Source organism: Solanum pennellii, chromosome 9 (genome assembly GCF_001406875.1).
Source record: "Solanum pennellii chromosome 9, SPENNV200".
Taxonomy (NCBI): domain Eukaryota; kingdom Viridiplantae; phylum Streptophyta; class Magnoliopsida; order Solanales; family Solanaceae; genus Solanum; species Solanum pennellii.
In genome coordinates this window covers 34,227,718-34,239,250 of record NC_028645.1, presented here as the reverse complement: position 1 = coordinate 34,239,250, position 11,533 = coordinate 34,227,718, and the positions used below count along the sequence as shown (strand labels likewise).

Below are 11,533 nucleotides of genomic sequence, written 5' to 3'. Positions count from 1 at the left end.
AACAAGAATTTGTAGTGAACTATTTCACTAATTAAAAAAAGGTCTAGGTCCGAAAATGATGGACATAGACTAAAGAGAATTTCATGACAGCCTGAATGATGTGGGTCACCCTTGAACTCGAAGCGATAATCGATCTTCTTAGTGAGCTTTGTCAACAGTCGTGTGAAGATGTCATATACTCAACAAAAACAAGAGCAAGTGTAGAATCAGTACACAACTAACGTGTATTGGTAAGATCATGCAGCTATCACATTAGTGTCACATAAACATACAATTACAACATTATAAGACATGCATAAATATCAACATATTCAATACAATCATAAGATTCAATATCACAATTCATATGCTTTATCCAAAAGTTGGTCTTCTCACGGACCCCAAGGTCAAACTGTTAGCATGCCTAAACGTGGCAATCTGATCCAATTTTTATGTCAGAACGTGCCTACCGATCCCAATTAATATGCCAAAATGTGGCAATCCGATCCAAGTTAGTGTGCCAAAACGTGGAAGACGATCCCACTCACACATCATGATAACACATCAAGATTACTCATTCAAGTCATGATTTCATGGTATTGATATTCATATATCTCATTCAACATCTATGATCAATATTGCAATATGCATAAATACACAAGTATCAAAACGAAGCAAAGCAAGTGTATATCACACAATCATAGAATCACAACCAACACCTACCTCGAAACAAGCTTGAAACTCTATACAACTTCATTTTTTCCTTTTTGGATTTGCTCCCATTGTTCGTGGTGTACAAACAACAATTTATGTACGGGAATCAATGAAGAAACACTAAATTACCGGAATACTAACAAATTGTGAACCTTAGTTCAAACCCATGACCCCAACTAGCCAATTTAGCTTTAATTCCATCATAGGTTTCTTCAAGATATCCTTCTCATCAATGTTGACCCATTCTAAAACATTCTACGGATCGAAAATGAATTCGAGGAGTGAAAATCTTACCCCTAGCTTCAAGAATGGTGGAAAACGAGTTGGAATATCCTAGGGGTCTTCTCTTAACTCAAAAATTCAAAAATTACAAAATAAGGTCATCTAAGGGTTTTATTTACGATTTAAAAACCCATCTTCCCGCTACAGCGGCACCTATCCCGTTGTAGCGGCGTTGTTACAGTGACACTAATCCCGCTATAGCCGCAAAAAGTGAACCAATGAACTCTGCCTCGAAAAATCAAAATCCGTGAATTTCATCTCCATCTCGCCCGCTACCGTGGCACCCATCCTAATGCAGCGGCAAGAATCCCGCTGCAACGGCAAGAAACCCACTACAGCGGCAAAACGCTAGGCAGTGAGTTTACTATAGATTTTCAATTTCTCCCTTTCACAACATACACGTAACCCACTATGCTAAGAAAGTGTCCTTAATACAAAAGTCAATTCCCGATAATCTATTTATCCAAAATTGATGTCATTAAGTCACACGATTCCTTAACGAGAAGGTTGGGAAAAACCTAGTACAATGGATAATCCGGTACCAATTTTTCCTTATTGGAATTTCTATACATGAAGCCTGGTCCTTACAATAGATACCAATTTACCCATAACTCAGAACGAGTGATCAACTAAGCAAAGGCAAGCTAGAAAAGAAAAAAGGTAGTACTTGATTTGAAGAACAATTGCAGATACTTGTCTTGCATATCCTTCTCGGTCTCTCAAGTAGCTTCCTCAACTGGATGATGCTTCCATTGAACTTTCACAGACTTAATCTCCTTAGTCCTCAATTATCAAATATCATGATCAAGAATAGAAATCAGTTCCTCCTCATATTGGAGGTTCTTGTCGATTACTATTGAGTCCCACTTAATGATATAGCCACCATCACCGTGATATCTCTTCAACAAAAACACATGAAGTACGGGATGAACACCAAACAAATTTAGAGGTAGTGCCAATCTATACGCCACCGACCCTCCATGTTCAAGAATCTGAAAGGGACAAATATAGGAGGACTCAATTTAATAGGAGGACTCAATTTACCCCTCTTTCCAAATCACATCACCCCCTTTATGGGTGATACCTTGAGAAAAACATTCTCACCCTACTAGAATTCCATGTATCTCACCTTGTGATCCACATACTTCTTTTGTCTACTTTGTGTGGCTAGAAGTTTAGCTTCAATGTTCCTCACCTTATCTCTAGTGTCCATCACTAAGTCAACCCCCAAAGGTTTTACATCTCCGGATTCAAACCAACCTATGGTGATGTACATCCTCTCCCATATAACGCCTTAAATGTGAAATATCAAAATGTGAAATATCAATGCTCGCATGATAAATATTACTATAGGAGAACTCACATAGGGGTAGCAACTTATCCCAATTCCCTTCAAAGTCAATTACACGAGATCTGAACATGTCCTGCAACACTTGTATAGTCCTTTTTGATTGTCCATCCATATGGGGATGGAAGGTTGCACTAAAAGTGAGTTGCGTGCCCAATTCATCATGCAACTTACTCCAAAACTTGGAAGTGAAAAGGGTACCATGATCTGAGATGATGGAAAGGGGCACACCATGCAGCCTCACTATCTCCTTTATATATATCCTAGCCAACTATTTAGTATTCTAATCAACCTTTACCGTGATGAAATGGGTTGAATTTGTTGACCTATCAACTACAACCCAAATAGAATCAAATTTTGCCAAATTCTTGGGAAGGCCAACCATAAAATCCATGACTATCCTTTCCCACTTCCATTTTCGGAATTGGCATTCTTTGAAGTAGCCCTACAGGCCTTTGATGTTCATACTTCACTTGTTGACGGAGCCATGAGCCTCCGTCAAAAATCTCGGGATCAAATCATCAACTCTTGGTACACATATTCTACCCTTATAGTTGAGCACACCATCCTCATCTAGGGTAGTTCCTTTGAGACTTAGCTATTGCAATCTTTGTTCTAAGCGCTTATCTAAATTTGCATCTTCGAATTGTTTTGCCTTTATTTCCTCTATGAACATGGATTTAGCTTCAATACTAGCTGACAGCCCACCTCTTTCATAAATGCTCAACTGCACGAAGTTAGACTCTAAGGTCTGAATTTCCTAGGCCAAAAATCGCTTGGTTCCACTCAAGTGAGCTAAACTACCCATACTTATCATTTTTTGACTCAAAGCGTCTGCCACAACATTTGCTTTACCCGGATGGTATTGACTGGTCATATCATGATCCTTGAGTAATTCCATCCATATTTGTTGTCTCAAATTTAAATCCTTTGGGTGAATACATGTTGTAAACTAAGATGATCAGTAAATACCTCAAACTTAATTCCATACAAATAATGTCGCCAGATCTTAAGAGCAAATACCACCGATGCCAACTCCAAATCATGATTGGATAATTTCTCTCGTGCACCTTTAATTAATGTGAGGCATAAGCTATGACATTCTTATCATGCATCAACACAGCACCCAATCCAGAATGTGAAGCATTATACAGACAATAAAGTCCTTACCCTCAATCAGTAATGCTAGAATAGCCACGGTGGTCAAAAGAGTCTTAAGCTTTTGGAAGCTCTCCTCACATTTCGCAATCCATTCAAACGGTACCTCCTTTTTGGTCAAATTGGTCAAGTGATTAGCAATTGAAGCAAAGTTCTTAACAAAACGACGATAGTAACTAGCAAGTCCTAAAACACCTAACCTTTTTTACCGAACTAGGTCATACCGAATTTTCAACAGCTTCAACCTTTTGGGGATCTACCCTTACCCCTTCTTTCGACACCACATTCCCCAAAAATGCAACCGACTTCAATAAAAATTTACACTTGGAAAATTTCTCTTTACAAGAAAACCCAAAATAGTACGAAGATGGTTAGCATGATTTTCTTTACTTTTCAAATACATCAAAATGTCATCGATAAAGACTATGAAAAGAGAGTCAAGAAAGGGCTTGAATACACTGTTCATCAAGCTCGTGAAAGTTGCAGGCGGATTAGTCAGCCCAAACGATATAACAAAAAAATCATATTTCCCATAACGAGTCCTAAACACCGTCTTGGGTATATCTTCAGGCCAAATCTTCAATTGATGATACCCAAATGATAAATAAATCATAGAGAAGAATGTTGCACCTTGCGATTGGTCAAAAAGATCATCTATCCTATGAAAAGGCTATCTATTCTGAATAGTGACCTTATGTAATTTTTGGTTGCACATCATCATGCTACCATCTTTCTTTTTAAAAAATAAAATTGGAGAACCCCATGGGGATGCACTAGGACAAATAAAACCCTTATCAAGAAGCTCTTGGATTTGAGCCTTAAGCTCTCTCAACTCTGCCAAAGCCATGTGATATAGAGGGATATACATGGGGCGTGTACCAGGCTCTAAGTCAATACAAAAATCTCTGTCTCTATCTAGAGGCATGGCGGGTAAATCATTTTGAAAAACTTCATTAAATTCAGTCATCAGCGGAATAGACCCGATGGATGGAGCTTCAATCTCAACATCTCTAACATGAGCCAAATAAGCTAAACAACCTTGCTCTACTATTACTAGACCGGATGGAGGATATAATCTTAGCTTGCTTAGGCTTGTAAACCCCTTCCCACTCTAATTTTTTCCTTCTCGAAAATTCTAGAATTGGAGACTTAGTATTACAATTAAGAACAACATAATGGGGAGACAACCAAGTCATGGCTAAGATTATGTCGAAGTTCGCCATATCATAAATCACAAAATCATCCCAAGTTTGAAATTCCATAAACAAAATAGGGCACAATACACATGGGTAAATATGACTGACTCCCCAATCAGGGTAGAAACACGTATATGGTCATCAAGAATATCACACAATATCTCAAAATTAGAGGAAAATCTCACAGACACATATAAATAGGTGGAACTCGGATCAAATAATACATTAGCCATTCGGTCATAGATAAGAATAGTACATGTGATCACTGCATCACACGCCTCTACCTCGTTCTTGCCCGAAAAGGCATAACATTGAGCTCTATGATCAACACGAGCTACCTCTCAACCTGGTTGTGCATTACCTCGACCACCATTACCATTTCCTCTACCTCCACGGCCTCTCTAATTTCCTCCTCGTCCTACTTGTGAACGTCCCCTACCATTATTACCATTTCCCGCGGGTACAATTGCTCAAGAAGGTTGGTTTTCGAACTCAAGCGAATGTAGTTGTGGGCAATTCCTCATCATGTATCCAAGTTCCCCACAAGTAAAGTAAGTGTGGCCTCCATATGGTTTGTTGCCCGCCACATGCCCAACTCTATGATCAACTGAAAACTATTAGAAGGAGTCCTCAAATAGATACCGGTAGAGGCGGGCATGGCTAACAAAATTGTCTTGGCCGCGAGGGTAGGTCGATCGGATCCTCTAGCATAAGAGCCCTGAAAATTTTTAGAACTCTTGTCCCTCTTAGCAAACGCCGATCTTGGTTGTATCGCTTCACCCCCTCCACCTTTTTAACATAATTGGTCACTACATTGAATTCATGTGAACAAATAACACTTGTACCTCAGAATCTAAATCTTTAATAAACAATCAGATGCTCTCCACTTCATTGATAACCAATTGTGTAGCATATCTAGATAAATCATGGAACTTTGCTTTATAAGCATCCACTGACATACTACCCAATTCTAATATCATAAACTCATCCTTCTTGCGATCTATCAAGGTCTTAGGCACATACTTCTCTAAGATTAAGGCATGAAATTAGGTACAAGTAAGTAGAGGTAATGTAGAGGCGCTACATTCCATACAAGATCTCCACCATTTTTTGGCCTCACCTTGAAGTTGGAAAGACACGAACTCAACCCCATGTTGGTGAACGATACCCAACTTATACAACCTGTCATAGAAATCCAATATAAACTCATAAGCATCCTATGTCTCCGAACCAAGATATATCGGGGGCTTGAGCTTCAAAACTTGGTCAATATATCATGCTCATTACCGGTAATCACAGAACCCAACAAACTTTGGAAGAAAGCATCATTACCTAACTCTTTAACTGCTTAGGTACGGTGTTAGCAATGGGAGGATTTGCCGGGACTTGAGTAGGTGGAACCATGCCCGAACCAGCCAACCTTTTCGAAAATGACATGATCTTTTTAGCTAACACCGGATCAATAGGAGGGATTCCTGTAGCTTCAGCATGAACTCCTTCCTCATTTTCAACTGCCTCAACATTCTCAAACTCAACTTCCTCTTATATCTCTTCTTATGTAATGAAGGGTTCTCATTCACCGGAACATAGTCATTTGGATACTCATTCACAACAGGCACCACTCTCCCTCGGCCTCAACCTCTAACTCTTGCTCTAACACTGCCTCGACCGCAACCTCTGGTTGTGGATTCCTCAACTAGAGCATTAGCAGGAGCTACGGGCCTAACGCCATTATATCTAGTATTAACCATCATTGAATAGAAGAGTGAAAGAAGTTAGATACCAACTTGGATCGCCAAATACCAATTGCAATCAAGTAATAATACGAAAGAGAAAAGAAAAAATGGAGATTTCCTAAAATTCTATAGTCTCTCGAAGAAAATTAAATGTGTCCCTGCACTGTTTTGTGAGACTCTATTAGACTCATTTTGATATATCGAGATCAACAAACCTAGGCTCTGATATCAACTTTGTCAAGACTACTACTAGCAACCAACCAAAGCAATACATCTAAAACTAAGGCATTTAAGTTACGGAAGCAAGTTAAATAACTAAAGACAAGATTCCATCACTCTTCTATTCAATGTACCAAAACTAAAAACGAGAACCAAGCCTAATAAGAATTTCTACTGAACTATCTAACTAACTAAAAGAAGGTCTAGGTCCAAAAATGATGGACATAGACTAAAGAGAATTTCATGGCAGCCCGAACGATATGGCTCACCCTTGAACTCGAAGCGATAATCGATCTTCTAAGTGAGCTCTGTCAACAGTCACGTAAAGATGCCATGTACTCAACAAAAATAAGAGCAGTGTAGAATCAGTACACAACCAACGTGTACTAGTAGGATCACACGACTATCACATTAGTGTAACATAAACATTCAATTACAACATTGTAACACATGCATAAATATCAACATATTCAATACTATCATAAGATTCAACATCACAATTCACATGCTTCATTCAAAAGTTGGTCCTATCATGGAACCCAAGGTCAAACTGTTAGCATATGCCGAAATGTGGCAATTCGATCCCATTTTCATGTCGCAATGTGGAAACCGATCCCAATTAGTATGCCGAAATGTGAAAATTCGATCCAAGTTAGTGTGTCGGAATGTGACAACTGATATCAATCACACATCACGATAACACATCAAGATCACACATTGAAGTCATGATTTAAAGGTAGAAAATTCATATATCTCATTCAACATTTATGATCAATATTGCAGCATGCATACTTATACAAGTATCACAGCAAAGCAAAGCAAGTGTATATCACACTATCGTAGAATCACAACTATCACCTATTTCGAAACAAGCTTGAATCTATACGCAACTTGATCATTCCATTTACGGATTCGTTCCACTTGTTCGTAGTCTACAAACAATAATTTATACACGGGAATTAATAAAGAAACACTAAATTCTCAGAATACTAACAAACTATGAATCCTAGTTCAAAATCATGACCCCAACTAGTCAATTTAGGGGTAATTCCACCATAGGATTCTTAAAGAAATCGTTCCTCGTCAATATTGACCCATTCTGAAATATTCTACAGATCAAAAAATAAATTCGGGGAGTGAAAAGCTTACCTCTAGCTTTAAAAAAGTGGAAAATGAGTTGGAATAGCCAAAGGGTCGTCTGTTAACTCAAAAAGTCAAAAAGTACAAAATAAGGTTGTGTAAGGGTTTTATTGACGATTTAAAACTCGTCATCCCGCTACAGCGGCACCCATCTCGATGTAGAGGCGTCGCTGCATCGGCACAAAGTGAACCAGTGATCTTTGCCTCGAAAAATCCCAAAATCTTTCAATTCCATCTCAGTCTCGCCCGCAACAGCGACACCCATCCCTCTGTAGCGGCATCGCTACAACGGCAAGAATTTCGTTGTAGCGGCAAGACGTGAGGCAGTGAGCTTAAAATAGATTTTCAATTTCTCCCTTTCACAACATACTCTTAGCCCACTACGCTAAGAAAGTTTCCTTAACACCAAAGCTAATTCCGGATGATCTACTTATCCAAATTCGATGTTGTAAAGTCGTACGAATTCATAAACGAGTTATCTATATATTTCATATAATTCAATCCACCCTTAGTCCACCCGATTGCTACCAGATCTTCATATCCCTAGATTTCTCCAAATTCCTCCACTTTTGGAAAAGGTTGGGAAAATCCTAGTACTACGAAAAAGTTTTTTCGGACCCAATTTTTCTCTACTGACATTTCTATAACGGTAAAACCCGATGCATGAGTAGAAACCTTAACGACATAATTCCTTTTTAAATAATTTATGGACAAGAACAAAAACAATAGTTATAAGAGTAGAAACAACAGCGAAAAAAGTCAGAATAGCAGTTCCTGTAGAATCGCAACATCCATGTGAAAACCCAAATAGTATAAGAACGATAAAATGAAAAAACAAAAAGATTTCGAACAACTTTAGGTAGTTATAGTAAAATTGGGAAAATTGTGTAGGGGGAGATGGGTAATTTTCTTGATTGGATATACAATGAAACGTGGGTCCCATAATTAAAAGCAAAAAAACCAAAATTGTAACCAGTCAAAGCAATTAAACTAAACTAAATCCATTTTAACTAATAACATAGTAATGTTTGTGAACTCGTTTAATTTTTCCTTTCAAAGAGAACTCTTAGAGTCGCTACATTTTTCCTTTCCTTTATTAGAATGATTATTCCTTCACTTTGTAGTCATGAGACTAGTTTTGAACTTGTTCCCGTATTTGAAGATGATTTGGTATTATTGTGTGGCAATAAGATTAAAGATGTATATTATTCGTGTCTCATAAATTTAATTAGTGTTGTTGCGGTCCAACCCAAAAACAGAGGAAACCATGTCCGATTTTCTATTGAATTCTTGTAAGACATGCTTTGGGAACCTCCCCCTTAGCGGTCACGGTCCTAAAATTAAATCGTGATAGTATTAAATGTAATATGATAGTTACCAACGTAATAGTCTTCGGTGGCCTCTCGAGGCCTGCTAAAGGACCGGGTGGGTAGAGACGTAAGGTTTCTTTTACTATGGCTTGTAAATAAGGAAGGTTGTTGATGTCGTATTCTTCAACCCATCTATTTCTTCCTACTTGCTCATCTAACTCATTCTGGGCTAACTTCATTGAGCGGGTGTTATTTATTAGCATACATAGTGCCCATACTAATGTCTCTGCAGTGCTCTCTAATGCAGTCATGATAAGTATCTGCGTGATTGAATAATAACACATCATTAGCCAACTTATTGGAAATACCAAATAAAAAGTAATCATCTTTGAATGCACACAAATTTATTTATTTACACACAAAAAATTTTTAAAACTTTTAATTTTGTAAGAGAATTGAAATTTGAAAGGCCGCAAACAATATTAAAATTTTGAAAGATAGGATTTTTTTCATGACAGGCTAAATCAAAAGTGCACAAGGTAAATTAGCACATAGAAAATATTAACTTATAATACGCTAAATCATGGATAATCTTATACCAAATCTGATTCGATAGTCAGTGATTATATTTTTTTTCTTTAATCTATTAGAATGGTGTGTTTCATGCCATAAAAGAACTCGAAAACATGAGTGATTTGTTATGGATAAAACTTACCCAGTGTTTATAACAAGTCAATATATGCATGTTATGTGTTTAAATTTATAGTTCATTTTACTTCATTAAATTACGTAATAATGGAAATTGTATTGGCTTGGTGTAAACATCCGGTGCAGATAAGTTTTTTTCCATTTGTTACAGTCCAACAATATTTGTCCACTATACTAAAATAAATATGTAACAATATTTGTCCACTTTATAATATTCATGGATAATCTTACATTTAATTGTTTCCTTATCATTAATTATAGTCATTTTCTTATATCTTTTTCAAGGCAACATTATTACATTCAAATGGTGATATAGTAAATTTTCTTTCTATTTATAGTTTCTTAAGGATGTGTCAAATTAATAATTGACAATTATTATTGGACAGAAAAAGTATAACGTAAAGTTGTTACCAAATTAATTTTCCAGCAGGGTGAAAAGTAATAAGATATTTATAACAAATACTCACCTTTCTTTTTTTAGTTGACATAGTTTTCTTTTTGATATTTAACCATTCTTTTTTATATTTAACCATATAGATTTTGACAAAAAAAAGAAATTCTTATAATACTTCAATATAATCTTTTCTTTTCTCGGTATGTTGTTTTAACCACCTACTAACACACCTTCAATATATACTTAAAAAAAAAATTCTTATAATCTGTTTCATTTATTTAATATGTCCACCAATATCCATCCATTCAATCGACGGAATTGCATCAGAAAATACAAAAGTTCCACCGAGGTACAACGCTTTCTTTATAGATTTTTTTGAAATTCATCTCCTCTATGGTGCATTCGGTGAACCACTTCCCAACCAGCATTCTGATTATTATATTGAACGTTATGTTCTCAAACCAACTACTTATGTTCACTTCACCATTACTACAATTTGAGTACAACTCTTCTAAAGAGCAATTTATTTCTGATGTACGGACGGGCTTTAGCTTCTCAAGACGACTGTTGGTTAAGAGTTCAACAGTTACAATTTTACGAATATAACGCCAGTAGTTACCGTAAGGGGCTAAAGCAAAAGTAGCTCCATTGTAGCCTAAGTACTTACTAAATGCCATGCTTGGTCGACTAGCAAATATCTTGTCATTGCTAGCGGTGAAGCAATCTTTAACCATTTCCCAACTGCTGACAACAAGAGCTGGAAGGGATCCGAGCTGCAATTGAAGAATGGGTCCATATTCATCAGTCATGAATCCAAGGGTTCGACAAACGGGAAGATCACCGCTAAGAAGATGGAGGCGACCTATAAAGGGCAACGAACCTGGAGCTTTTGGTGCAACAGTTTCTCTGTTTCTAGTTCTGTATTTCCGAGCAACAAAAAGGGCTAACAAACAAGCAATTGATAGTGCTAAGAGTTCAGAAACAAAATACATGGTAGCTAAGTAGTGCACTGAAAATTTTAGAAGCTATTGAGGTTACTACTAGAGGAGAGCAGATTGTGGCTATTTTTAATTGAACTGCGTTGTTACATATTCAAACTCACACCATAAACGTGAGAGAACTAAGAGAAATTCTTGTTGATCAAAAACTGTTACTGAATACAATGATGCATTAGTACTTATATACAGCTGAAAAATGTAACTAACTACTTCACTGTGCTAACTACTTTCTAACTAACTGACTAATTTACACGTGAACTATTAGTAAATAATTAGCTATAGTTTAATTAACTAACTAAACAATCAAACAGTAATATTAACCAATTCCAATATTACAAACACTGGGATGGG

At 37.0% G+C, this 11,533-nt stretch overlaps 1 pseudogene; it reads right to left on the bottom strand.

The window, feature by feature from the left end:
- Window positions 1–6,009: 6,009 nt before the first annotated feature.
- LOC107030103 lies at window positions 6,010–11,176 on the bottom strand (annotated as a pseudogene).
- Between the last annotated feature and the right edge of the window lie 357 nt (window positions 11,177–11,533).